Source organism: Cervus canadensis, chromosome 3 (assembly GCF_019320065.1).
Source record: "Cervus canadensis isolate Bull #8, Minnesota chromosome 3, ASM1932006v1, whole genome shotgun sequence".
In the NCBI taxonomy this organism is placed as follows: domain Eukaryota; kingdom Metazoa; phylum Chordata; class Mammalia; order Artiodactyla; family Cervidae; genus Cervus; species Cervus canadensis.
In genome coordinates, this window is record NC_057388.1 from 77,389,361 (window position 1) to 77,416,681 (window position 27,321).

Here is a 27,321-nt window from a genome sequence, read left to right on the forward strand (position 1 = left end):
TTTAGGAAAGTCTCAAACAGCCAGACCAATTCTTGAATCAATCCCCTTTTTCAAAGTATAGCTATAATATAAAGTACCTCTGATAATACAGTAGCAGTTATAAAAGTGGCCTTTGGAAATATTAATGTTATGATGTTAACTAGCAAAAAGACTATTGAACACAGAATTGTCTTTATAATCAGAAATTAAGCCTATGACTAGATGTGTCTACCAAATTGGGGATGAGGAGGAGGGATATCGGCAGGAGACAGTCATACAGCAAATGTTACCTCTGTGTAGACAAGCATGGCTAGCAAGAGCTTATTTTAGACAGAAAAAAGCCTGTGGTTCGCTACACAACTGTAACTTAACCAGTTACATATATAGTATATTATGACATGAAGTTGACACCACATACAGAAATACTAAATACTATATATGCTCGAGGGGTACAAGTTATCGTTGCTATGGGAGCTGTAAGTTCTGAACGGCAATAAAAATGGAGTAGAACCATCCGAACAGCCTTGTAACCACATGCTTACAGAAACCCCACGCGTTCATACATTTGACAAATCCTTACTGAGAGCCTACTATGTGTAAAGCACTTTGTTAGAGGCTGCGGAGAAATATGGCCCCTGTCTCAAGTAGCTGATGCGGAGATATGGCCACTGGGACCTTATGGTTCTACATGGAATGAGGAATTCCCTCCTCTGCAGCCCAAACGCAGAAACTTTCCATAAACTTTCGATACTCTTCAAATGACATGAAGAGGAGTCTACACAGTAGAGATGTTATTAGAATCTACCCCCAATCCCAGACCTAGTTAAACTTAAAAACTTCTGCACAGCAAAGGAAGCCATAAGCAGCAAGGTGAAAATGCTGAGTCACACGTAGGGGGTGGAGCCATCACCATAGCCTCTCTATCCCCACACCCATCAGCAGCTGAACAATGCCGCTGGCCCATCAACCGCCTGACTCACTGAACTACAGAGCAGGACCCCACCCAGGGTGCCCCTTTAAGTGCCTGATGTTCGGACTACAGAGCAGGACCCCACCCAGGGTGCCCCTTTAAGTGCCTGACACGCTGATCTGCAGAGTAGGACCCCAGCCAGGGGAGCCCCTCTATGTGCCTGATGCGCTCAACCATATAGAATGACCTCAGGCAAGGGAGCCCTCTAAGTGCCTGAATGGGCGGAGCTATGTAGAAAGACTGGCCAAAGAGGCCTTCTGATCACCAGCTACAAGAGGCTCAGAAAAACTCTGATAGGGCCATCACTCCTGCATCAGAGGCAGTCCATGTCCCTGCACACTTGGCGCCGCCAGGGTCCCCACAAGCCAAGCAGCTGTGCTCGACTTCATGCTCGACTCTCACTAGGACAGAGCTGGCACAGGCAAAAAAGTCTTGTGTCTATGTGCACAGGGTTGCTTCGGTAGTGTCCAACTCTTTGCGACCCTGTAGACTGTGGCCTGCCAGGCTTCTCTGTCAGGGAGGGGGGTTCTCCAGGCAAAAACACTGGAGCGTATTGGCCAATATTGGTTGCCATATGCTTCTAGAGCACTATATTTCCTGCTGCCCTAGCCGCCAACTCCCCTGAGAACCTGGTGCTGCCAGAACCCCTGTGACCCAAGCAGCTGCACCACCTCCACACCTGGCCCTCACAGGGGCAAACCCAAGTCCTCTAGGGCAGCCTCAAGAGCTAACCCCAGTGGATGACCCACATGTAGAGGTGGAAATAAAACTACAGTTGAAACCCAGGAGCAGTGTGGCTAAGGAAGAAGACCCAAAACCTTCCCACCAGCTGTACAAGCTGCAGATTAAATCCACACGATCAACAAAGAAGACTCTGTGTCTCTGGAATATTTAAAAGATCATTGAGAGCTCCCACAAAAGAAAACACACTAGTTCTGACAGCTGTGGACACTGGAGGCAAGAACACACAGGAGTAGGACCAGATTAGAATCTGAGCTGTGCCCACAGTAGGTCCAGAGATGAGTGCAGTGTTGGAGGGCATCCTAGGGAGGTGAGGTGGACTGTGACTCCCAGCGAGGGAAAGGACTCTGACAGCAGTGACTCAAGAAAAACACTTATTATTCTTATGTTTTGACTTGTTCTGTAGCTTCTTTAGGATTTATTTTTCTTTTTTCCTTTTCTTCCCTGCCTCTGTTGAAGTTGTCAATTTTATTGGCACTATGGAATCCAATTAAGCTTTTGATTTTTTTTTTCCTCAGTCACATTTTTTATTGTTGTTATAAACCTCTGCCTCTACATTGAGCTTTTGTAGTTCTGTGGCGTTTTCCTTTTTCTCTTTATTTAATTTTAATTTTTTAAACCTATTATTATTTTTTCTACATTTACTCCTTTGTTTGCTTTTCCTACTGTTCTTTTCCCCTTGCAGTTAATCTTTAATGTATATAAATCTTCTTTATCTACCTTGATTTAACTTTGCATATCTATTCTTTCTTTCTTTTCTTTCTCTACTACCCTCTCTACATACTTGTTAGTTTTATTTTCATTGCTTTATTCCCTAAATGGCACCTTGCGTTAGTTTTGTTTTCCAGTTTGTGCTTTAGTTAGTTTTGTTCTGGTAGATATAATGTTTGCTTTCCTTTGTTCGCCAGGTCAATCAATATTGTAGTTTATTTTGTTGAACTGTTTTGATTTTGCTTATGGGTGTATATGTATATGTGTATATTAGTCACACATTTTATTGTTGTTATAAACCTGCGCCTCTATGTTGCACTTATGCAATTCTAAGTTTTCCTTTTTTCCCCCTTTTTCTTTCTTCTTCCATTTTATTTCTTTTCTCTTTTATTTTTTAAACCTATTATATTTTTCTACATTTATTCCTTTGCTTGTCTTTCCTACTGTTCCTTTCCCCTTGCAGTTAATCTTTAATGTACATAAATTTTCTTTATCTACCTCTGTTTAACTTGGCATATCTATTCTTTCTTTTCTTTCCTCTCAACATATTTGTTAGTTTTGTTTTCATTGCTTTATTCCCCGATTGGCAACTTGCTTTACTTTTGCTTTCCAGTTTGTGCTTTAGTTAGTTTTCTTCTTAACTGGTAAATATAATTTTTTATTTTCTTTGTTTGCTGGGTCAATCTACAATACCTTATTTTTGTTGGACTACTCTGGCTTTGCTCATGGGTGTATACATATATATGTATATTCCAGTATTTTAATTATTATTTGCCTAATCTTGTAACTGCCATTTGTCTGGGGTTCATCTTTGATTTCTCGTTTTTGGATATTTGTTTTAATCTCACTCAATGCCACAACAAACCACTTGTGAAATCTTCGTTCCTGACCAGAGATCAAGCCCTGAGCCATTGAAGTGGGACCACTGTCTCCAAGACCCTAAACTAGCAGAGATTAACCATAGGGAGTATCAAGTAGAGAGAACTCACACAAATGAAACCACTTGAATACAAGACGCCGCATCACCCAACCACCAGTAGCACCTTGTGCAGGATGCATCATCTAAACAACAAACAAAACAAACCCAAACACAAACCAAATCATCAGCAGACAGGATTACCACCTCCCTCAGCCTTGCCCACCAGAGGAAAAAATAAACAAACAAAAAACGAAAACTCAGCACAAATCTCACCCTATACAAAGGTTACACAAACCACTGGACCAACCATAGGAGGGCAAAAACGAAAAGGAAGAAAGAATTCAACCTTCTCCAAGGAAAAAATTAAACTTTTCTTGAAGCCTGGGAAAAGGAGACCTCAAACACAATAAGTTTAAAAAAAATAATGAAAAGGCAGAGAAATACTACACAAATGAAGGAACAAACTAGAAACACAGAAGTCCAAATAAATGAAGAGGAAACAGGCAAACTCCCTGAAAAAGAATTCAGAACAATGACAGTAAAGGTGATCAAAAACCTTGAAAACAAAATGGAGAAAATGCAAGAATCAATTAACAAAGACCTAGATGAATTAAAGAATAAACATACAGAGACAACACAATTACTGAAATTAAAACTACTCTAGAAGGAATCAATAGCAGAATATCTGAAGCAGAAGAATGAATTAGTGAGCTGGAAGACAAAATGGTGGAAATAACTTCTGAAGAGCAGAATAAAGTAAAAAGAATGAAAAGAACTGAGGATAGTCTCAGAGACCTCTGGGATAATATCAAATGCACCGACATTCGAATTATAGGGGTCCAAAAGAAGAGAAAAAGAAAGGGTATGAGAAATTTTTTGAAGAGATTATAGTTGCAGAAAAAACCTTTGACAAAATTCAGCACCCATTTATGATCAAACCTCTTCAAAAAATGGGCATAGAAGGAACCTACCTCAACATAGTAAAGGCCATATGTGATAAGGCCACAGCAAACATTATTCTCAGTGGTGAAAACTGAAAGCATTCCCCCTAAGATTAGGAACAAGACAAGGGTGTCCATCTTTACCATTATTATTCAACATAGTTCTGGAAGTTCTAGTTATAGCCATCAGAGAAGAAAAAGAGTAAAAGGAATCCAGATCAGAAAAGAAGAAGTAAAGTTTTCACTGTTTGCAGATGACATGATACTGTACACAGAAAACCCTAAAGATAGTATCAGAAAATTGCCAGAGCTAATCAGTGAATTTAGCAAAGTTGCAGGATACAAAATCAATACACAGAAATCACTTGCATTTCTATATACTAACAATGAAAATACAGAAAGAGAATTTAAGAAATCAATCCCATTCACCATTGCAACAAAAATAATTAAATATCTAGGAATAAACTCATCTAAAGAGACAAAAGAACTGTACACAGAAAATTATAAGACATTAGTGAAAGAAATCAAAGATGACATAAACAGATGGAGAGATATTCCATGTTTCTGGGTAGGAAGAATCAATGTTGTGAAAATGGCTATACTATCAAATGCAATCTACAGGTTCAATGCAATCCCTATCAAATTACAAATGGCATTTTTCACAGAACTAGAACAAAAAATTTCATAATTCATATGGAAACACAAAAGACCCTGAATAGCCAACGCAGACTTGAGAAAGAAGAATGGAGCTGGAGGAATCAACCTTCCTGGCTTCATTATACTACAAAGCTATAGTCATCAAGACATCATGGTACTGGCACAAAAACAGAAATATAGACCAATGGAACAAGATAGAAAGTCCAGAAATAAACCCATGCACCTATGGGTACCTTATTTTTGACAAAGGAGGCAAGAATATACAATGGGACAAAGACAGTCTCTTCAATAAATGGTGCTGGGAAAACTGGACAGCTACATGTAAAAGAATGAAATTAGAACACTTCCTAACACCATACACAATGATAAACTCAAAATGGATAAAAGACCTAAATGTAAGACCAGAAACTATAAAACTCTTAGAGGAAAACATGGGCAGAACATTCAAAGACATAAAACAAGATCCTCTATGACCCACCTCCTAGAGTAATGGAAATAAAAACAAAAGTAAACAATTGGGACTTGATTAAACTTAAAAGCTTTTGCAAAGCAAAGGAAACTATAAGCAAGGTGAAAAGACAATCCTCAGAACGGGAGAAAATAATAGCAAAGGAAACAACAGACAAATGGCCAATTTCCGAAATACATAAGCAGCTCATACAATTTGATACCAGAAAAACAAACAACCCAATCAAAAAGTGGGGAAAAGACCTAAACAGACATTTCTCCAAAGAAGATATACAGATGGCTAATAAACACATGAAAAGATGCTTAACATTGCTCATTATTAGAGAAAAACAAACCAAAACTACAATGAGAGATCACCTCACACCAGTCAGAATGGCCACCATCAAAAAGTCTACAAAGAATAAATCCTGGAGATGATGTGGAGAAAAGGGAATACTCTTGCACTGTTGGTGGGAATGTAAATTGATACAGCCACTATGGAAGATGGTATGGAGACTCCTTTAAAAAGTAGGAATAAAACCACCATATGACTCAATAATCCCACTCCTAGGCATATATCCTGAGGAAACCAAAATTGAAAGAGACACATGTATCCCACTGTTCACTGCAGCACTATTTACAATAACTAGAACATGGAAGCAACGTAGATGTCCATTGACAGATGAATGGATAAAGAAGTTGTGGTACATATACAGAATGGAATATCACGCAGCCATAAAAAGGAATGCATTTGAGTCAGTTCTAATGAGGCTGATGAGCCTAGAACCTATTATACAGAGTGAATTAAGTCAGAATGAGAAAGATATATATCATATTCTAATGCATATATACAGAATCTAGAAATATGGACTGAAGAATTTATTTACAGGGCAACAATGGAGGAAAAGGTAAAGAGAATAGATTTATGGACATGGAGAGATGGGAGAAGAGGGTGAGATGTATGGAGAGAGTAACATGGAAACTTACATTACCATATGTAAACTAGATAGCCAATGGGAATTTGCTGTATGTCTCAGGAAACTCAAACAGGAGCTCTGTATCAACCTAGAGGGGTGGGTTGGGGAGGGAGATGGGAGGGGGGTTCAAAAGGGAAGGGATATATGTATACCTATGATTGATTTATGTTGAGGTTTAACAGCAAACAACAAAATTCTGTAAAGCAATTATCTTTCAATAATAAATAAATAACGAAATTTTTTTAAAAAACCACTACAATGAGATATCACCTCACACTACTCAGAATGGCCATCATCAAAGTCTACAAACAATAATTGCTGGAGATGATGTGGAGAAAAGGGAACCCTCCTACACAGCTGGTGGGAATGTAAATTGGTACAACCATTATGGAGAACACTATGGAGGTTCCTCAAAAAATTAAAAATATAACTACCATGTGTTCCAGCAATTCCACTCCTGGGCATACACACAGAGAAAACCATAATTTGTAAAGATACATGTATCCCAATGTTCACTTCAGCACGATTTACAATAGCCAAGACGTGGAAACAACATAAATGCCCATCAACAGAGGAATGTATAAAGATGTGGTATCTATATACAGTGGAATATTACTCAGTCTTAAAAAAGAATGAAATAAAGGCAATATGTTGCAACATGGCTGCCTAAGGACTATCACACTAAGTGAGATAAGTCAGAGAAAGACAAGCATCATATGATATCACTCTTATGTAGAATCTAATTTTTTTAAAATAACACAAATAAATTTTTACAGAACAGAAACAGACTTACAGATATTGAAAGCAAACTTATGGTTTCCAAAGCAGAAACGTTCCCTAGCAGTAAAGAATCTGCCTGCAGTGCAGGATGCTCTGATTCAATCCCTGGGTCAGGAAGAGCCCCTGGAAAAGGAAATGGCAACCCACTCCAGTGTTCTTGCTTGGGAAATCCCAAGGACAGTGGAGCCTTGTAGGTTACCTACAGTCCATGGAATCTCAAAAGAGTTGGACACGACTTAGCATCTAAACAACAACAAACCAACAAGGGCCTACTGTATAGCACAGAGAACTCTACTCAATAGTCTATGAGAAAAGAATCTGAAATAGAATTAATATATGCATATATATAACTGAATCACTTTGCTATACATCTGAAATACAACACTGTAAATCAACTCTAATCCAAGAAAATAAAATTTTAAAAAATCAACCCCCAATTCTCACTACTTCAACTCTAGCATCTGTCTCTTAAATTAACCCCCTAATGTCCATCACTGGGCTTTCCACTGTTGAGTCCTTAAGCTTAGCACAGTGATCCACCCTTTCTTCTCTTGCCTCCTTCCAATTCACCCTTAAAACAACAATGAACACCAAAAAATGTACACTGCTTAAATTTTCCTAACATTCCTCTTGCATTAAAAGTACTTTTATAGCACATTCTTCTACTTATTTACAAATGTTAAGATCTCCTAATGGCTTTCTAGGTATCCCATGACATCTCAATAAATATCAAAATATACCTAAGTCTAGATATAGGTATGCTTTTTAAACATGAGACATATTGTAAACTGTAAACTTCCTCTCTCATTGGGAGCTGGCCACAAACCCCTCTTCCTGAGTTGTTAAAATTCACTCTAGTACACCTTGATCACTTAAGACAGCTCAAGCCAGAGTGTACCTGATAAAGAATATAAGAGAAAATTCCTTTCCCCCACTTCTGACTTCAGAAAGTTTCAGGGTCTAGAGCAACGTTACAGGTAACTTATTAACTGGAATGAGTAGTAAAGTGATGCATAACTACTGCATACTTGTTCATGTGATCATTGTTGGGGCAGGGAGAGGGGTGAGGGGGGCATAGTGCTGGTAGGAGTGGGGAGGGAGAGGGAACAAGGGAAAGAGGAAAGAATTATTATAAAACTGGTCACAGAAAATACAGTAGAAAGATAATTTTGCAAAGATCAGTCTTGGGATTTCTCTGGTGATCCAGTGGTTAAGACTTCACCCTTCCATTTCAGGGGCCACAGGTTTGATGCCACGTTAGGGAACTAAGATACCCTATGCTGCACAGAACAACCAAATAAATAAAACAAAATATTATTAAAAAAAAAAAAAGGTCTCTGATTGGCACATTTTTCTGAACCAACAAGATAGCTGCTTAGGGACCAATCAAAGGTGGTCTAAGAGTGATGGCATAATGCCCAGAGAGTAGAGTTTCTCTCACCAAAGTTTGGCCACTGACTTTAGTCTAACCATTCCACTTTTTTTAATAAAACAAGGGACTTGGGTCAGTTAGGCTTGATGATCTCTTTTCTCTAAAATATCTATACTGTCTGCTTACATGTACCCATAACCTGCTGGTGTTGCCATAACAGCTGGGACCTTGTATCCCAGGGCAAAGAAGTTTGCCCAAAAAATGCCCCAGAACCACTGCTGAAGGAAGGAGTTATTGTATCCCTTCTCATGCTTTCAGATTCTACATTAACATATGCTAAAAAATGAGGATCCATTGTGTCTTGTGGAGCATCTCTCCTACCTCTTATTCCCAGTGGCATTGAGAGGAGGGATGTAGGTGGGGAACAGGTGGCAAGCCAAGATAGAAGATGTATCATACTACAGTGGGTTGCAAGCTCCAGGCAAAAAACACTATCTTTACCAAGTGTTATGTTCACCTCTGATGTTCCAAAGCAGTAAATACTTTAAGGAAGATCATGGTGATTCATTTTTCTAAATCATCATATTGTTTGCTAACCACCCGTCTATGGGTTCTGACATAACTGAATTATGTGTAAAAGTTAAAGGAGATATTTAAGAGTAAACTCTACTTGGTTCCATATCCATAATACACAAATGTAAACAAATGGATGCTTTGTAAAAATTTCAAATTACTGTCTAGGGAGAGATTTCTCTTTTTCAGCCCTACCAAGGCCTACCAAGCCCTACCAATTATTTCTGCAATAAAATATGCCTTCATCAAGAGATGATACTAAAGGGATTGCCCTGGCAGGCCAGTGGTTAAGACTTTGCCTTCCAATGCAGGAAATGCAAGTCCAATCCCTGATTGGGAAGCTATGATCTCACATGCCTCATGGCTAAAAAACCAAAACATAGAACAGAAGCAACATTGTAACAAACTCAATAGACTTTAAAAATGGTCCACATTTTAAAAATCTTTAAATAAAAAGAGAATGAATCAGCCAAATGTTGTGAAGTAATTAGCCTCCAACTAATTAAAAAAAAAAAAAGTGGGATAAAAATGGTTCCTATCTGAAAAAATAAATAAATAAATAAAAAGAGAGATGATACTGAGAATCATACCTCCCACAGGTAATGTTTAGTGCCATGGTTCAAATCTGTGATTTTCGTGCATGATTAAAGATCTATCACCTAGAGCCAGACATCCTGGAATGTGAAGTCAACTGGGCCTTAGAAAGCATCACTATGAACAAAGCTAGTGGATGTAATGGAATTCCAGTTGAGCTATTTCAAATCCTGAAAGATGATGCTATGAAAGTGCTGCACTCAATATGCCAGCAAATTTGGAAAACAGCAGTGGCCCAGGACTGGAAATGGTCAGTTTTCATTCCAATCCCTAAGAAAGGCAATCCCAAAGAATGCTCAAACCACTGCACAATTGCACTCATCTCATACACTAGTAAAGTAATGCTCAAAATTCTCCAAGCCAGGCTTCAGCAATACGTGAACCGTGAACTTCCAGATGTTGCAGCTGGTTTTAGAAAAGGCAGAGGAACCAGAGATTAAATTGCCAACATTCGCTGGATCATCGAAAAACCAAGAGAGTTCTGGAAAAACATCTATTTCTGCTTTATTGACTATGCCAAAGCCTTTGACTGTGTGGATCACAATAAACTGTGGGAAATTCTGAAAAAGATGGGAATACCAGATCACCTGACCTGCCTCTTGAGAAATCTGTATGCAGGTCAGGAAGCAACAGTTAGAACTGGACATGGAACAACAGACTGCCTCCAGAAAGGAAAAGGAGTAGGTCAAGGCTGTATATTGTCACCCTGCTTATTTAACTTATATGCAGAGTACATTATGAGAAATGCTGGGCTGGAAGAAGCAAAAGCTGGAATCAAGATTGCCGGGAGAAATATTAATAACCTCAGATATGCAGATGACACCACCCTTATGGCAGAAAGTGAAGAGGAACTAAAAAGCCTCTTGATGAAAGTGAAAGAGGAGAGTGAAAAAGTTGGCTTAAAGCTTAACATTCAGAAAATTAAGATCATGCATCTGGTCCCATCACTTCAAGGGAAATAGATGGGGAAACAGTGTCAGACTTTATTTTTGGGGGCTCCAAAATCACTGCAGATGGTGATTGCAGCCATGAAATTAAAAGACACTTACACCTTGGAAGGAAAGTTATGACCCACCTAGATAGCATATTAAAAACCAGAGATATTACTTTGCCAACAAAGGTCCATCTAGTCAAGGCTATGGTTTTTCCAGTGGTCATGTATGGATGTGAGAGTTGGACTGTGAAGAAAGCTGAGTGCCGAAAAATTGATGCTTTTGAACTATGGTGTTGGAGAAGACTCTTGAGCGTCCCTTGGACTGCAAGGAGATCCAACAAGTCTATCCTAAAGGAGATCAGTCCTGGGTGTTCATTGGAAGGACTGATGCTGAAGCTGAAACTCCAATACTTTGGCCACCTCATGCAAAGAGTTGACTCATTGGGAAAATACCCTGACACTGGGAGGGATTGGGGGCAGGAGGAGAAGGGGACGACAGAGGATGAGATGGCTGGATGGCATCACTGACTCGATGGACATGGGTTTGAGTAAACTCCGGGAGTTGGTGATGGACAGTGAGGCCTGGCATGCTGCAATTCATGGGGTCGCAAAGAGTCGGACACGACTGAGCAACCAAACTGTACTGAACTGAAAGATCTATACCTTGGCATCCAACTTCCTTAAGTCAAATTCCAGCTTTGCCACTTACTGTCCATACGAACTTGTGCCACCTCTTCTGTCACCTACTTAACGAAATGGGAACAATAATAGTAACAATCTCACAGAGCTACTGCAGGGATTCAACAAGGTCTATAAGTTCCCTGGCACCCAGGAAGCACTCACTAATTGGTAGGTTATTAGTAGCGACTTTTGAAATGACTGACTAGCTCTTTTCTGGATGAAAAGTGTTATCAAACATTTTCTTGGCTATTCAATAAACTTACAAGCTTCCCACTGAAGCACACACACACACACACACACACACACAAAATGAACACCAAACTAAATTCCCTCCTTTCTTCTCCTGCGGATTTATGATTGTGTGTGTATGTGTGTGGGGTGGGGGTAGGGTGGGTCAACACTGTTTAATCTTCATCATCTCGTTTTATTTAAAAAATCATTCACACAACATGAGGTACTGTGATACAGTGCATTTGAATCACTGTAGCGTGTAGTGTGTGTGAGCTCAGTCGTGTCCAACTCTTTGCAGCCCTCTACACTGCAGCCAGCCTGGCTCCTCTGTCCATGGGATTCTCCAGGCAAGAACACTGGAGTGGGTTGCCATGCCCTCCTCCAGGGGATCTTTCCAACCCATGGATCGAACGCATGTCTCCTGTGTCTCCTGCAATGCAGGGGAAAATTTACTGCTGAGCTATCGGGAAAGCCCAGAATCACTGTACAGCTTCTCATAAATTCTCAATATTCAGGCCCTACCAAGGTAAAGTGAATCAGAATTTCTAGGGATTGGTTCTATGTATCAGTAGATTTTTCCCCAGTTGCCCAAGGTGATTCTAAAAGGCAGCCACAGTTAAGAACTGGTGTAGGAAAAAACAGTGAACCCTTAAAAAGAATATCTGGGTCCAAACCTCCCTTCTAAGCACAGCAATATGGCTATAAATAAGACCTATAACCTCTTTGAGCAGTTTTCACTTCCATAAAATGGGAATGATGACTTGGACCTACTTCTCAGAGCTGTGGGTTTCAAATGAAAGTATTAATTTCAGACAGTTCCTCTGCAGTTTGTTCTTAAAAGTCTGCTTTGAACTTCACTTGAGGGAGTCAGCCACTTTTAAGGCTATAAATGAAGCATGATCATTTCCTTTCCAGGTTACTTGTCCCAGCATCTGAGAGAAGACCAGAGAAGGAGGAAACATATACCCACCCAACTAGGAGCTCCCTATGATCAGTTCAGAGAGTACCTTGACTGTTCTTGTCACAGTCAGCCTACACTTCCATCTCTTACACAGATACAATTTCCTTACTTCACTTCTCATCCTAGTATATGTGAAATGATGTGATTAAAATGAATGAGAGACATATCCTAAAAAAGAAACATAAAACATAACTGTTAACTACTAAATATTTAAATAGCATATATTTTGTCTACTTTACCCAAACCCTAAACTAGTTGATTTCAGGCACTATGTCTGGTTAATTTTGATTCCGCCCTCCTCCTGACTGTATTATTTAACCTACAAATCACGATTGAAGAATTGGTCTGGCAATATGAAATATAGAAAACAGGAATTTAACTGACATTAATTACCATGAATTTCTTCTGGTCTCCTTTTCACTAATCTAGGTATACTAACTGAATCAGGCATTGGAAGCATAGATCTCTGTCAATTAGCTTAATAAATAGCACTGAGGCCCATGAAAGAAAATAAGTTATGCATTTTATTCAGCTTGGAACAAACAAGAGATTTTTTAGGTTATATCTGAATGAGAACAGTTTCTTTATGTTATTATCTCCTATGCTTTCTTCTTTGTCACTAAAATATATGTGATAAATATCTATTCTTGTGGCATAAGCTATCCTTCACTTTTAACATTACACCTCACCTTCTTTTAGGAGTCACTATTTAAAGTTTTTTTGATAAAGCAAAACCCCTTTTGGAAGATTCTAGAATTTTTTATGTTAAGAGAAATGAAACATCTCTGCTAGCTAGTCTCATTACAGAGAGGAAGTTATATTTGAAAAGCCAGGTGCTCATCAAGAGATAACTGGTTACTTATTGTGGTGATCATGTCACAATATGTACAAATATTGAATCCTTATGTTACACCCTGAAAGTAGTGTGAAATGTCAATTATAGATCAATATTTTTTAAAAAGACAACAGATTAAAATTAGGAGGTTGAGATTAAAATACACACATTGCTATACATAAAATAGATAATCAACAAGGACTTACTGTATAGCACAGGGAACTACATTCAATATCTTGTAATAACGTATAATGGAAGAGAATGTAAAAAAGAGTATGTATACACACACACACATACATATATAAACATATGAATCACTTTGCTGTGAACCTGAAATTAACACAACACTGTAAATCAACTATATTTCAATAAATTTTTTTAATTTAAAGAAGAGAAAACTGTTAAATAGTGTACTCATAAAATGCAATACTATAGAGAACAGTGTAGATCTCCTGGTAGCAATATGGCATGTTAAAATACAATATTAAAATTTAAAAGTAATTTGCAAAACTCCGTACAGTATGGATCTACTTAGCTTGTATAAAGATTTTCTACTTATACATGAAGAGAAAACTTCTGGAAGAAGATATAAGAAATTACTGATGATGATTATTTCTGAGGAGTTAAATGATGGGGTACTTTATGTTTCACTCTATACTTGCCTGTGCTGAAATTATTTGTCATAAGCATGCATTGACTTTTATAATTTGTTCAATAAAATTTTTTTTTTTTTTTTGTAGGCTTCCATTATATAACTTGCCTCAATAATACGCATATAAGAATTGTGTTCATGGAATTCAGGTTTCTTTTGAGAATAAGCCACCTGTTTTGCTTGCTCAGTCCTGCAATAAAACTTTCCCTGGTCCCCCAAAAAAGAATATCTCTGCAGGTGTTACTCAGATGCTTCACTCTCTGCCTGAACTAGTTGCTTAATTTCTATATGATGAATCATGGCAGAAAGACAGAAAACAATCCCAGTTGATATATTTTAGTATTTGTAGAAAGCTGATATAAAATAGAACTACACTGCCCAACAAAGAACCCCTGTTTGGGGAAGGAAATAACCACAATAATCATCCTTCTGCAGCATACTGATCAACTATGTATTCAGATTTCTAAGATGATCTTAATCTCTAGAAGTTGCAAAATATTTATCCATTGTCTTGAACAATTTAGTTGAGAGGAGGAATATTTTAAGTAAACATGATGGTCCATAATTTTTTCATGTATTAAAACTGAAAACATAGAGTTAACATATTTTTAGATTTGTTATTTAGTTGCTAAATTGTACCCAACTCTTTTCTAATCCTATGAACTGTAGCCCACCAGGTTCCTCAGTCCATGGGATTTCCCAGGCAATACTAGACTGAGTTGCCATTTCCTTCTCCAGGGAATCTTCCTGACCTGGGGATCAAACCTGCATCTCCTGCATTGGCAGGCAGATTCTTTACGACTGAGCCACCTGGAAAGCCCAGTTTTAGATTATTAGAGGTTAAATCATCATTAGTCATCAACATTGACTAAGAGGTGTGTGTATGTGTTTTCAATAATTAGATTACCTCATTGTCAGTTTTATTCTAAATCCCCTAGTCTCTGGAAATACATACATAGTTTTGTTTTAGGGTTCCCTAGTGGTTCAGTTCATAAAGAAGCCACATGCAATGCAGAAGACCGCCTGCAATGCAGGGTTTGATCCCTGGAGTGGGAAGATCCCTTGGAGAAGGAAATGGCAACCCACTCCAGTATTCTTGCCTGAGAAGTCCCATGGACAGAGGAGCCTGGTGGGCTACAGTCTATGAGGTCACAAGAGTTGGACACAACTTACTAACTAAACCACCACCACCACCACCAAATGTTTACAAATGGAAAAAGTTTTCTAAAAAGAAACTTTATTTCCTGAACTAAATATTAACCTTTTGCCAGGAACAAAGTATGACTGTCTTAGATGAGCCATAATGTTATTCAATGTTCCCAGCAACCTTTTGACTGTTACTACAAACACCTTTTATATTAGCAACATTAGAAATACACTAAGAAATGCACCTAAGAATGTGTAAAAACTCCCTCTGTTAAAGAAAGACTTGAAGCAGAGAAAATTAATACAGCAGTGATCTACTTTTCAGATCCTTGAACACCATCTGCTAATATGAGTAGTGAGAAATTTTCAAACGGAGGGTTCTTATATCATAGCCAAATTTCCACAAAATATCTTATTTTCCCAAATTCTGACCTGGGGCATTTCATCCCACAATCATCACTTCTGCCTCCCATTCAACCAGCATCTTGTCAAATCTGGCTGCAAGATTAAGTTTCCTGATTCAGAATTCAATATTGGAACCCTAAGGATATAGGATCCAAGCTGGAACATTCTGTTTTAAAAAAAAAAAAAAAATGGATAAAATTGTTTCAACCCAGAGACCACAGTTTGCCCTGACCATCACGATGAATCATCAGGGCTGACACAGAGTGAAATGAGCCTGATGTTCTTGGCTTTATTCGTGCACACTAAGCAGCATTTTACATTTGTCCCAACTCTCAACCTTTTCTCTAAAAGGTTGAAAGAGCCTTGTTTTCAAGTGTTATTTAAGGTTTATAGAATTAACTATGTCTGTCTGAAGCAAGTTTGCCCTGCCACAGCCTGATAGTAGGTGCCTGGCTCCATGCTCGCCCATGCTGCTCTTCAATTTTGGAGGAATATAATGGAAGACCTAAGAAATATCTACCTTTCTTGACACATATCTTCAATATCCATTAGGGCTTCTGGTACCCATGCCTCTGCTTTGGTACAATATTTGCCTCTCACTCTTAACAGTGAAGTCTTTCATTAAAAAAAAAAAAATCTATGTATAAATTCTGCACTGAAAACAAAGTTTTCTCTAAAGATGCAGTTTGTTCTTTTAAAGACAAGTCTACCGGAATTCTTTTGATCAAGGCTAAAAGCACCAAGTAATAGATATTTCATTTTTTTTTAAGTATATATGTTTAAGTTTTTAGGTTCTAGAAATAGATGTTTTCTTCTTAAAATAGCTTCTGATTAATCATGAAAAGTCAAAGTTGTAAAATATGCAGTCAACATCATATTAACCACCAGAAACGTGTATATTATTAATAAGGTTGCTATTTCACAGCACCCAGGCAGTCATAAAAAAATCTTGTAAAAAGCTCCAGAAAAAAGTGTTTCTTAATTTTAAAATTATTTTTCCAGCACTGTGAAGCTAATTTTTTTCCTTTTGGCTTTGTTTAAAATGTTACAGGTCTTGTTCCAAAATACTGCTTTACTATGTATTTACGTGATCTGCTATTGCTAGATGAAATGAAAGAAGCTCATGAAATACCTCACCAAAAAATTAAGTACAGGAGCAAGTGTGTTGGTGAGTTTTCTGCTAGCGTTTTGCTTTGTTTTGCTTCAGGTCTTGTCTCTCTTTCCAGTGCCCTTTGCTGCCTGGGCAGCCCACAAGGATTCACTTTTCACTTATTACTCATCTGACTGACTCTGGGTTACAGTGGAAAAGAGAAGAAAAGCTGATGGAAAAATGACACTGAAGAAAGAGAGCAAAATAACAGAGCAATGCATTTAAGTAACTATGTCCTTTTCATTCAAGGTGTCCAGACATTGATTTGCATCTCTGACCTTTAGGAGACTGGAGCTAGAAATTGTAGGAGTATCTCTTCCCACTGGAATAATCCACCCCTTGCAGGTGTACTGAAATTAGGTGAAATTTAGAATATTCTGTTGATCCTCAGTTTTCTTTCTTATTCTCTGGTTAAAAAAAAAAAATGCTGCCAAGGGAATAAGATTACAATTCATCTAGAATCAGTACCAAGTATCAACAGCTAACCTCTCTCTTTGGAAGAAAGAGTCCTTCATATCATGGGGGTTTTAAAGCTAGTGATAAGACAAAAAACTATTTTCCAAAACCAGCCATCTTGAAAAAGAAAGTGCTTTTAAAAATTTAGGGAGTTGTCTTTAATATAAGTAATCACAGATGTTTTCAATCATTTTTCTACTACTTACATATAATGGTTTTATATTTAAAAGAAGTGGAAACCTTGAAATAACAATAATATGGCCATTTACAGATGTGCTAAAGAAAATAATACAAGCATAGGGCAACCCATGAAAGAATTTATCAAATAATAGTCAATTTCCACCATAATTGGCTCACATTGTATAACTAGGAAGAACAAGAAAGTAATAGCTAGAAAGGAAAATGAATCTTACCAAAATGTAATGACAATTTCTCACAACCTCTTCTATAAATTTGATTACAATTTTGGACCAGCTCAAGATATGATGGATCAACAGAATAAATGACATGTGATCCCAGAACCAAGCTTCACCTGGTAATTTACTTTATTAGAAACACACTTCACTTACCAAAAAAAAAGAAAAGAAAAGAAGGAAGGGAGTGAAGAAGAATATAAAAGCATGCTTGAAAATATCTTTAGAGCAACTATTATTTCCCAAGTAAAACTTTGGTTACAAAACACAAATTTATTTAAAAGTTTTATAAGTTGGATTTTCTTTCAGTGTTCAAATTCAGATCATTTCTCACCTTTTTGCACACTGTTTCTTCAGGTCTGATCCTTTCACATTTGCATTTTATTTCCCAACTTAATTTTCTACTCAATCAAGCATTTTAAAAAGTAAGAGTTTATATGAAACCATAATGCAACTGAAAAGTGGAGTTTTTCAATATTTATGAACATGTTAGTTAAACTGTAATTTTAATAAACAATGAAGTTGAAAAGAGAAAGATGCTTCAAACTGTTGGACTAAATGCAGTTTACCTAGCAAAAATGGTCAAGGAAAGAATACCTTCTTTCAATGACCTACAGAACAAGTACTATAGATTTTATACACAGGAAATATATTGCATTCAAATTTTCTTTCATAAGCATTCATATTTGACATGTTTCAACAACCTCTCTACATATTCTCGAGATATGAATCCAAAAGCTTTCAATTCTTAAGCACTAAAATAAATAAATAATACCTGAATAGTATAGAGAAAGTTTCACTAAATCTTAAAAATAGAAAAGAAAACTTAGTTTCAAAACCAGATTTCATGTGTTTCTTGTTCAGTATTATTGTTAACATTATTGTATAGTATTATTACTATACTGACAAGTTTTAGTTTAAGGGACAAAATTGGCTTTGCAATTTAAACTACTGCTCAAGCAACACAGTGAACTTCAATTTTAAAATATTTTAAAGTAAACAAAAATTGAGTTCATCTGGTAGAATATAAAAAGCTAACATCAACTTTTGTCTAAGTGGAATATCACATGAAGCATTTAAGGCTAGTTAGAAATACACAGTACAAATTCAGTTTTGTTGAGCTCCCCACTTATAAAAAGCATACCAGCACCACTCTGTATTCAGAGGAGAAGAATCTTTAATTAGTTTGCATTTTTTCTAATAGACTACTTTCCTGGAGGAGGAAATGACAACCCCCTTCAGTCTTCTTGCCGGGAGAATCCCATGGACAGAGGAGCCCGGCAGGCTACAGGCCACAGGGCTGCAAAGAGTTGACAGAACTGAAGCAGCTTAGTGATAGACTATTTACCTATAAGTACTCTGAAAAAAGTATCCTTAATTAAATCCAAATGATAATAATTACATATCTTCAAAATATGTCAATTTGTTAAAGTGAATATATCAGTTTCCCAAAAAATAGGCATTCATACCTACAAAAAATGACTTCTTAAATGTATATGAGAGTTATGCGTGGCACTCATAAGACAGGGTTAAGTTAGCCTCAAAGTTTAATTTTTATAGAAGGGGCATGGAAAGCAGTCTCCACGGCTAAGAACAATCTGCATTCATGTTATTTACAGGGTCCTCTCTCCCTAGGCCACCTCCAATTCACATCAGCTTGAGTATGTTCCAGGTAAGCATACGGTTCTTTTAAGCATCATTAAAATACTTCTGGAAACAAGGGAGGGTATAAACAAACCCACTACAAAATTGTTTTGATACGACAACATCAAAATATTTGTATGTCTGGAAACTTCATAAGAAAAAAACACACGCTGAAATACCGTTAGGCCAGAAGTACCCAGATGGCCACACTCACTCCCCGTCCGAGCTCTTAGCACACTCACTGACCGCGGTCTCAGACAACGGCATTCACTTTCTAACGTGCCACTTCCAAACACTATAAATCATCCAAATCTACCTTGGGGAGAAAAAGACCCATTTTACTGGTAAGGAAAACCGCAAAAGCTTTCAATATGCTGTTAAATATGGTTTTTCCACTCTTCTCTGCGTACTTCAGCCATGTCCACTGGGAGGACACACAGGAGCCCCTTCATCCTGCTGTCTCTGCCATTCCCAGCAAACTCTTAGATCTGCCTGATACATATTTTTATCTAATTTGCCTCATCTGTTGTTTTTATTAACAACTAATTTAATAGCCTCAGTCCTGTAATATTTGCAGAAGTCAGTCTATAGAAACACAGCCAAGCCTGGATCTTCAGGCCTACACATCAAGATGGCAGGCTAGCCAAGGGTCCTCTGGGGAGAGCAGTGCCAGAAGAGGATTAGACACCATGACCCATCTGCATAAGATGAGAAAAAAAAGAAAGAAGAAAAACCAAGAGGTCTGTAATACTGATAAACTAATCTGTCACTCACAAGCTCAGGTCTGCAAAAAAGATGCAGTAAACACTGAATGGCCATGAGGTGGAAATGTGTCTTCATTTTTAAATGCTATTCAAACTCATGGTTCAGAACCTGCTTAACTGTTTAGTCTAAATTGATTTGAAAATCATCTAAAGGTAAAATCCATCCTATGCTTCCAAGGTTTAATAAGCTTGCTAGAGATAACTATCAAAAATCCCGCTTGATTTCCCAAAAACTGTATGAATGGACCAAGTTTCTTGATCTCAAGATACTAGGCAGAGAGTTTGTTCTTAGGTACTAGACTGCTTAATTGCTGGCTTGGGGATGTAAGGCCCTGGAGGGAAGGCACGTAGGAACAATATCTCTTCCATGTAGCCCTTGGCACTCCCCAGAGCTGGATCTTGACCAGCAACACAGAGAAGTCTCCTCATCCCCTCCAGTGGAAGCATTTAGATATGTGATCCCAGAGACGAATGAAAAAACCTGAAGAACTGTTTCATGGGAATCTTTCTGAAAGGAAAATATCATTGAAAACGAGTGATTTGCTTCTCCAACTCAAAGCCATGTAGGAACAGAACTCAGACCAGAAGGAAAAATAAAAGGACAAAAAGAATTCTTATTTCAGTATGTATTTGAGAAGGAACACTCACAAACATTTGTATCATCAACTGAGACTGATTCACACCTGGTGAGTAGGGAAAAGATGATATTGAAATCAAAAGCAGAAAAATAACCCATCTCTTTCTGATTATGAGTGACTGAAAAGCAAGGAAAATTGTTTTCACATTCTTGTCCTTAATGTTAGAAGTAGTGGTTTGAGTCAGTAGTATTATCTGTGCTACAACAATTAAAAGGAAATAATTTCAAATCTGGATATCATCTTTCTTTTTATAGCTATAGATATGGGTTCAATTAGGTTTTCTGACTTTTGTGATATGCATATGGGGCAGGATGCTATCTTTCTTTTCTTTTGAATATTACTGTTTCAGTTTCCAAAAACAGTGTTTCAGTTTCTGAACTAAAAATGCAGAAAACCATTTCTAGTACAGAAAATTTTACAACGTTCAGAATAATTGCTTTTATAATTTACTAGTCTGACATAAGTATCTGAGTTTTTATAAAATAATTTATGAGAAATGAAATCCTCAGAAAAAAATTGGCTACTTTGATGCAACTGTTTAGTAGGCATCCATAACAAATAATTAACATATATAGTTTTTGGACACACGTAACAGCCTTTAAAAATCATTTGAGGTACACACACAAAATCCAGAGTGCTGTAGTAATAACAACCAATATGAAATCCTGACAAATTAGAAGTTTAAGTCTGCTATTTGTAAAGTATATGCCATTTCCTATTTTTCAGTATGTTCTTGAACCTTTTAAAAATATACACATCAACAATTAATTCTGATAAACAATATCGAATAACAAATTAGAAGTATCTCTTCTGTTTGTTTTAACAAAGCTTTCTTTTCCCAACTAAGGGAAATATATACAAAAGGAAATGTTTCATATTTGGTACTGAAACACAGTAATTTTGCACAGTATTAAGACCATACTATGATCTACAGAAGTGAGAACATGCTTGCCAACCAACAAAAGTTTTATTTAGCAAGACAAGACAGTTATCAGAGCTTAAGTTTTATTTCTACATGAAATGGTTATCTATTTTAACAAGTACGTATTTATTTCCACATGGCACCATTACTTTAGCTATATTTCACATACCTGCTTGCTCATCAGTGAACACTGAAATGGGTATTAACAGTATATAAAATCAGTCTTTACATATTTTTTTCTGACAAATATATGCCCAGAGACTTCACTCTATTTATGTCTGTATAACAAAAACCAACTGGAAAGTTTTAAAAAATACTGTTCTGTTCAAGCAGTTATCTACCGCTTTTAAAATAGTGTGAACCTGTGGAAACATGGCATTATATGTCTGACATTTTCCTTGTAAAATGCATTATGAAGCATGCTGGTATTAATAAACCATGTGCTTTCAGACCTCTAAAGGGCTTTGCTATAATTCTGTTGAAAACACAGTAAGATGGTATATTTCCTTCCATGCTATTAACATACAGCAAACAAATTTTAGGTCATCACCTCACCAGCCTGTCTTGATTGGAAAGTGTGCAAAAATTAAAAAAGGAAAAAAGAAAAAACTTTCAGGAGTTCATAAATATTCGTAACCATATTCTGATTTATGAGTTAACAGCTCCTAAGTAAGCAGAGACAAAACTCGGAAAAATTTTGGTCAAAAATACATTACAAAAAAACCCAGAAAGCAACCACATATATTCCCTTTTTCCTCACCCCACCCCCATCACAGTCAGAAAAATCACCCTTCTTTTGCAGCTGGGCACTCTCATCCCTCTCGTCCCTCCCGTTATTGGAAGGCAAATGAAAATACAATGACCCTTTCCTCTTCTGATTTACCTCAGGACGCAAACATTTACACACAAACAGAAACTACCGATCTCACAGAAAACACCAGAACAGAAAACAGCAAGACTCACTGACCCATTTGGAAGACAAAGACGACAGAACGGGAAAGCTCTAAAAATCAGCTTGTGAGGCCTCTGAGAGATATTCTTCTGGCATTTCATCACAGCAGCCCCAGACCAGTTCACCTCCCTGGATACAGGGAGGAGGCACTAAATAGAGCTGTTTATTAAAGCTGTTGTGTGGATTGCATTAGGAGGCGCGGGCAGACCACCTGGACCTTTCAGACTGTGGCAGTGTTTAATTTGCAGCTTGCCCCTCTGCAGCGGCCAAGACCACTACATACATCTCCCAGGCTCGATCACACACTATCTGGGTTGGGAGTAAAGGCACGTGCATTTATGTATTTATATTTTCCATACAGCAAGGGAGATAGAGCAAGAAAGAGCGACAGAAGACAGTCCAAATCAAAATATTTAACAGAAAATTGTTAGCTACTACCGAGAAAACATACTACTTTATTCTCTTCTCGCACTTTCTTTCAGAGATCACTATCTCTCAACAGAAAATAAATTCTAAAATATACATTGTTTTAAACATTCAGGCCAAATGATAAATTCAATTTGTTCTCTGCCTTTTTTTTTTTTTTTTGGTGGTTGTATTAGTTTGGGTTTGTAAGCATCACATTGAAGTTTGAAGCTGAGCTCTCCTGGCTAGATTTTAATGGGTGCCTTTTCCCTTTCGCACTTTCAGCGCTACGCTGGCAGGTAGCTGAAGATACAGATAGAAAGATGGTACTGTAAATATGAATTATGTGAATCATATGGTGAGATCCTTGTGGAAAAAAGGGGAGTTGAGAAATGGCTGACTCCATACCTGACCAATTACAGCTTGCATGGTCCCTGTGTCCTGCTGGGCTGAGAGATCGCAATCCATCATATGTTGTCTTTGAAAAGGAGAATGGGGGTTTCTGGCATGCATCTGTCAATCAACTTCTGCACTCACAACCATCACCAAAAGCAGGGGGGGGGAAGTCAAGCTGCTCCACCAAACAGGATGAAACTGTCATGTGACCTCCGGCAGACACACTCACACATTCACTACCTCCATAGAGCGTAAGAATTTTCTGTAGATATGAAATGACATTGACAAATATCCAATACCAAGTAAATAAAGTGAGACAAACAGCTATTCACCAAACACAAAACATTGGCTGTAATCTTCTACTAAAGGTTTAACAAACCTAAGAGGATTTTTTTTTTAATGCTCTGGAAACCTATGTTTAAAACAAAAACAAAATTAACTATTTCATGTGCTAATTGAGACTTTGATATCTATGCTACCATATGATTTTTTTTTCAATAATTCATTACCCTATATCTCTTAACTTATCTCTAATGATTTTATCTTCAGAGTCTCAAAATGGTCTTTTGATACTATTCAGTAATCTCTATAGTTTTATATAATGTCACCTTTATGGAAAAGTGTGGGTTGTTAACCATTAAATAACACAGATGCCTTGCTATTTGTTGATTAGAAATGCATATACACCATCACCAGTGTAAACTGTGATGACCATGCATATAAAGTATCCAAAGTGTGTAGATAGTAGCTGTTCATCCTTAAAAGGTTAGGAAATTATTTACTTGCAACTCATCTAAACTGATAAAACATACAACGTAGTGAGAAATATTTCAACTTATTTTCATTTAATTTAAGCCATTTGATTCCACACACCCTAGGATAAGATTATTGATGTATTATGAGACAGCTATTTTAAGAGCAACCTAGAAGTTATTTAACCCTTTCAGGATTAAGATCAGAACCTGATTTTCAAGACAATCTGACAGATACTGCAAAACTGATCTTTGAAAATCCAAAACCATAAATGGTATCCATTGATTTGGTGGCTTTGTGGAGTTAACGTTTGCATTTGGCCACTTTCTAAACTTAAGTTCATTAGTTGCTGTACTCTAACTTTTCAAAACAAATTTACAGGAATACTTTGTATTATTAAAATAGGTATATTTTTTCAAGGTTCAAATCTAACGTTAAGCTTGAAAGGTAGAAGAGTCTTGAGAAATGTTTAACAACAGAATACATATTATTATGTATATTATAGCATTGTAATTGTATCATTGCTTGAAAATTAAATAAAATGAACTTCAAGTAAGAAGAGAGAAAAAACCAACTTGCAACATATTTAAAGAAAGCTTTAGGAGGAAAGAACTAAGGATTGAAATCTCATGGACTTCTAATTAAGAGTTGCCCCACAAAATAAAGATTTACATACACACACACACACACACCCCCTTAAATGTGCATCCCCAAAGGAAAAAGAAACTGCACCCACTGGGTAGCCCTCCTAGGAACTGACGACAAGGAAGGTCCTCCTAGACAAGATTAAAATGCACAGAGCGCGCTTGACACCCTTCTCTGCCCGCGGAGACACGGACACACCCGGGTATTTGTGCAGCCACCCCAGATCCGACGCCGCTCGCGCGCGGGTCGCCACCTCCGGCCGCGCAGGGGAGGCGGGGACAGCGCCCCCCACCCCCGCGCCCGGAAATCAGGGCCGGGGGCGCCGTGAGACCCGCGAGGGCTGCGCCAAACTTGCCCAAAGCCTGCGGGCTCGCAGAAGCTAGGTGGGGTGCGGCCGCTCCGGGCGTCGCCTTCCTGGGACAGGAGGACACAGACACGCCGACAGGCAAACAGGGAGCGCGGCGGCACCGGGAAAGTTGCGGAGAACCGGCTGAGCCAAGTGGGGGATGGGCCGCCGCCCCCACCTCTGCCGCGCAGCCGGGGTCCTCTCGTTGCCACCTCCAGGCAGGCTCAACCTTCCCCTGGGGTGGAAACTTCCTGGACAGTTTGGCTGGGTTTGGGGTGGGGGACAGGCTACTGAGGCCAAAGACCCCCTTTGAAGCTCCAAGTTGGCGCAGAGACAATTGTTTGCTTAACGCTCCGGTTATTTAGGGACCTTCTGACCTGTGTTAATTACCGTAATTCCTCTCCGTTGCGGAGGGAGCTCTGAGCCAGGCAGACACTTGACATTGTGTTCACTAAGGCCTTAATAACTCAGTGAGGCAGGGACAGTCATTCCCATTTTACAGATGAGCACAAAAAGACACAGCTCCTCAAGATTAACAGGGACATGATTTACACCTGCGCCGAATCCAAAGAAGGAGCTTTTCACATGAAACCAGAGAGTGGGTACAGTACAGGCTCATTCAACAAATATTTATGGAACCTGTGCTGTGTGCCACGTGCTGTTTAGTGCTGGAGATATGGCAAAACGTAGTTCCTCAGGGGTCTCATATCTAGTGTTAGTATAGAAACTTGTCAAATAATCACAGGAATTTTAAATTATTCTGAGAGTGATGGAAGAGGGCAAAACCGTACTAGCAAAACCTGTATCAAAAAGATTGACCTAGTCGTGGGTGTGTAGGTTGAGCAAAGGGGAATTAAGCAATTAACTTGAAATAAACTAAAGTTGAAAAAAATCTCAGAGAAAGGGAGAAAGGGCATGATGAAACATTCTCTGCAGAAGAAATGTGCAAAAGGTGATGGAGGATTGTGGCTTATTGGAGGAGCTTTAAGCAGGCTTTCTACCTTGATTGGATCGCAGACTGGAAGAGAAAGGAAGACTGCAAGCGAAGAACAGAAGCACTTAGGGTCTCAGGTATTGAAGATTCTTTACCTGAGCCAGGAGCACTGTGAAGGCACTGAGAATATTTTAGCACTGTCTCACACTTTAATTTTGAAAGATGTCTCTGGCAATAGTGTGGAAAGTTAGAGCTGGGGCTAGGATAATAAAAGTGGATTTGGTGAGACTAGTTAGTTATAGGGCGGTGGTGCTGGTGTTGCAGGGAACTACATGATTTCAAGATGAGAGGTAAAATTCACAGAACTGGATGACTGACTGATGGTGGAACTTGAAGGAACAAGAGATGTCTTATTGCACAAAATGTACACTGGGTGATGCCATTTGCTGAGCTAGGGAATCAGAAGGAAAAGCAGATTGGAGAAGGACGGTAAGGATTATACTTCTAGTTTTAAGTTTTTGGTTTTTTTGTTTTGTTTTGTTTTTTCTGGCTGTGCCATGAAGCATGTGGGTCTTAGTTCCTGGAGCAGGGATTGAACCTGTGCCCCCTGCATTGGGGGCGTGGAGTCCTAACCATTTGACCACAAGGGAAGTTCCCTGGATCATAATTTTAGTTTGAGATTTATTTTCACTACAGTCTTCAGGTTAAGAATGATTATCCCCCTTTTTCTGATGAAAAGTCTAGGGAGTTGAGAGATGAAGCTACTTGACCATGGTCAGGCAGCAGAAGGGAAGGTTCCTCTGGGGAAAATCCAGGTTCTTGACACCTGCATTAGACTGCTTTGGAATGAATTGGTGGGTCTGGGTTGCCCAGCAGATTAAAATTGTCCTACCAGGAAACCAAGGTAAAATTGATAACTAGAACTGTTCTTAGGAGTCCCCACAATGACTAGTCTCCAGATGACATGAAAGGCATCTTTGGTGTAAAAGATTGGTTGAGATGCTAGACCTTGCCCAGATAAAAACCAGAGGACGGAGCTTCAGGCCTAGCATGGCAAGAAAAGAAGAAGGTAAAAATAAAAAGTTAGTTTTGAGTTATTCAATTAAAAGCTTCTGTTAATGTTTAGTCACTAAGTCCTATCCAACTCTTTTTCGACCCCATGGACTGTAGTTCACCAGGCTCCTCTGTACATGGGATATCCCAAGCAAAAATACTGGAGTGGGTTTTCATTTCCTTCTCCAAGGATCCTCCTGACCCAGGAATCAAACCTGTGTCCCCTGCATTGCAGGCAGATTCTTTGCTGCTGAGCCACCTGGGAAGCCCCAACAGCTTCTATTTAGCATCAACAGTAAGATCTCCTGGTAGGTCCTTGAAAAGGTCAGTTTTCATTCCAATCC

General features: G+C 38.3%; 1 protein-coding gene across 3 annotated transcripts in view; it reads right to left on the bottom strand.

Annotated features, from left to right (window-relative positions):
* Positions 1 to 25,046, bottom strand: part of POU6F2 (POU class 6 homeobox 2) — a 487,346-nt gene extending 462,300 nt beyond the window's left edge. For 2 of the 3 annotated variants that reach the window (XM_043463543.1, XM_043463542.1), the window contains exon 1: positions 24,736 to 24,846. The gene's annotated coding sequence lies outside the window, so the exon portion shown is untranslated. Of the gene's footprint in view, positions 1 to 24,735 lie in introns of all 3 variants that reach the window. The other variant, XM_043463544.1, reaches the window with a different exon arrangement.
* Between the last annotated feature and the right edge of the window lie 2,275 nt (positions 25,047 to 27,321).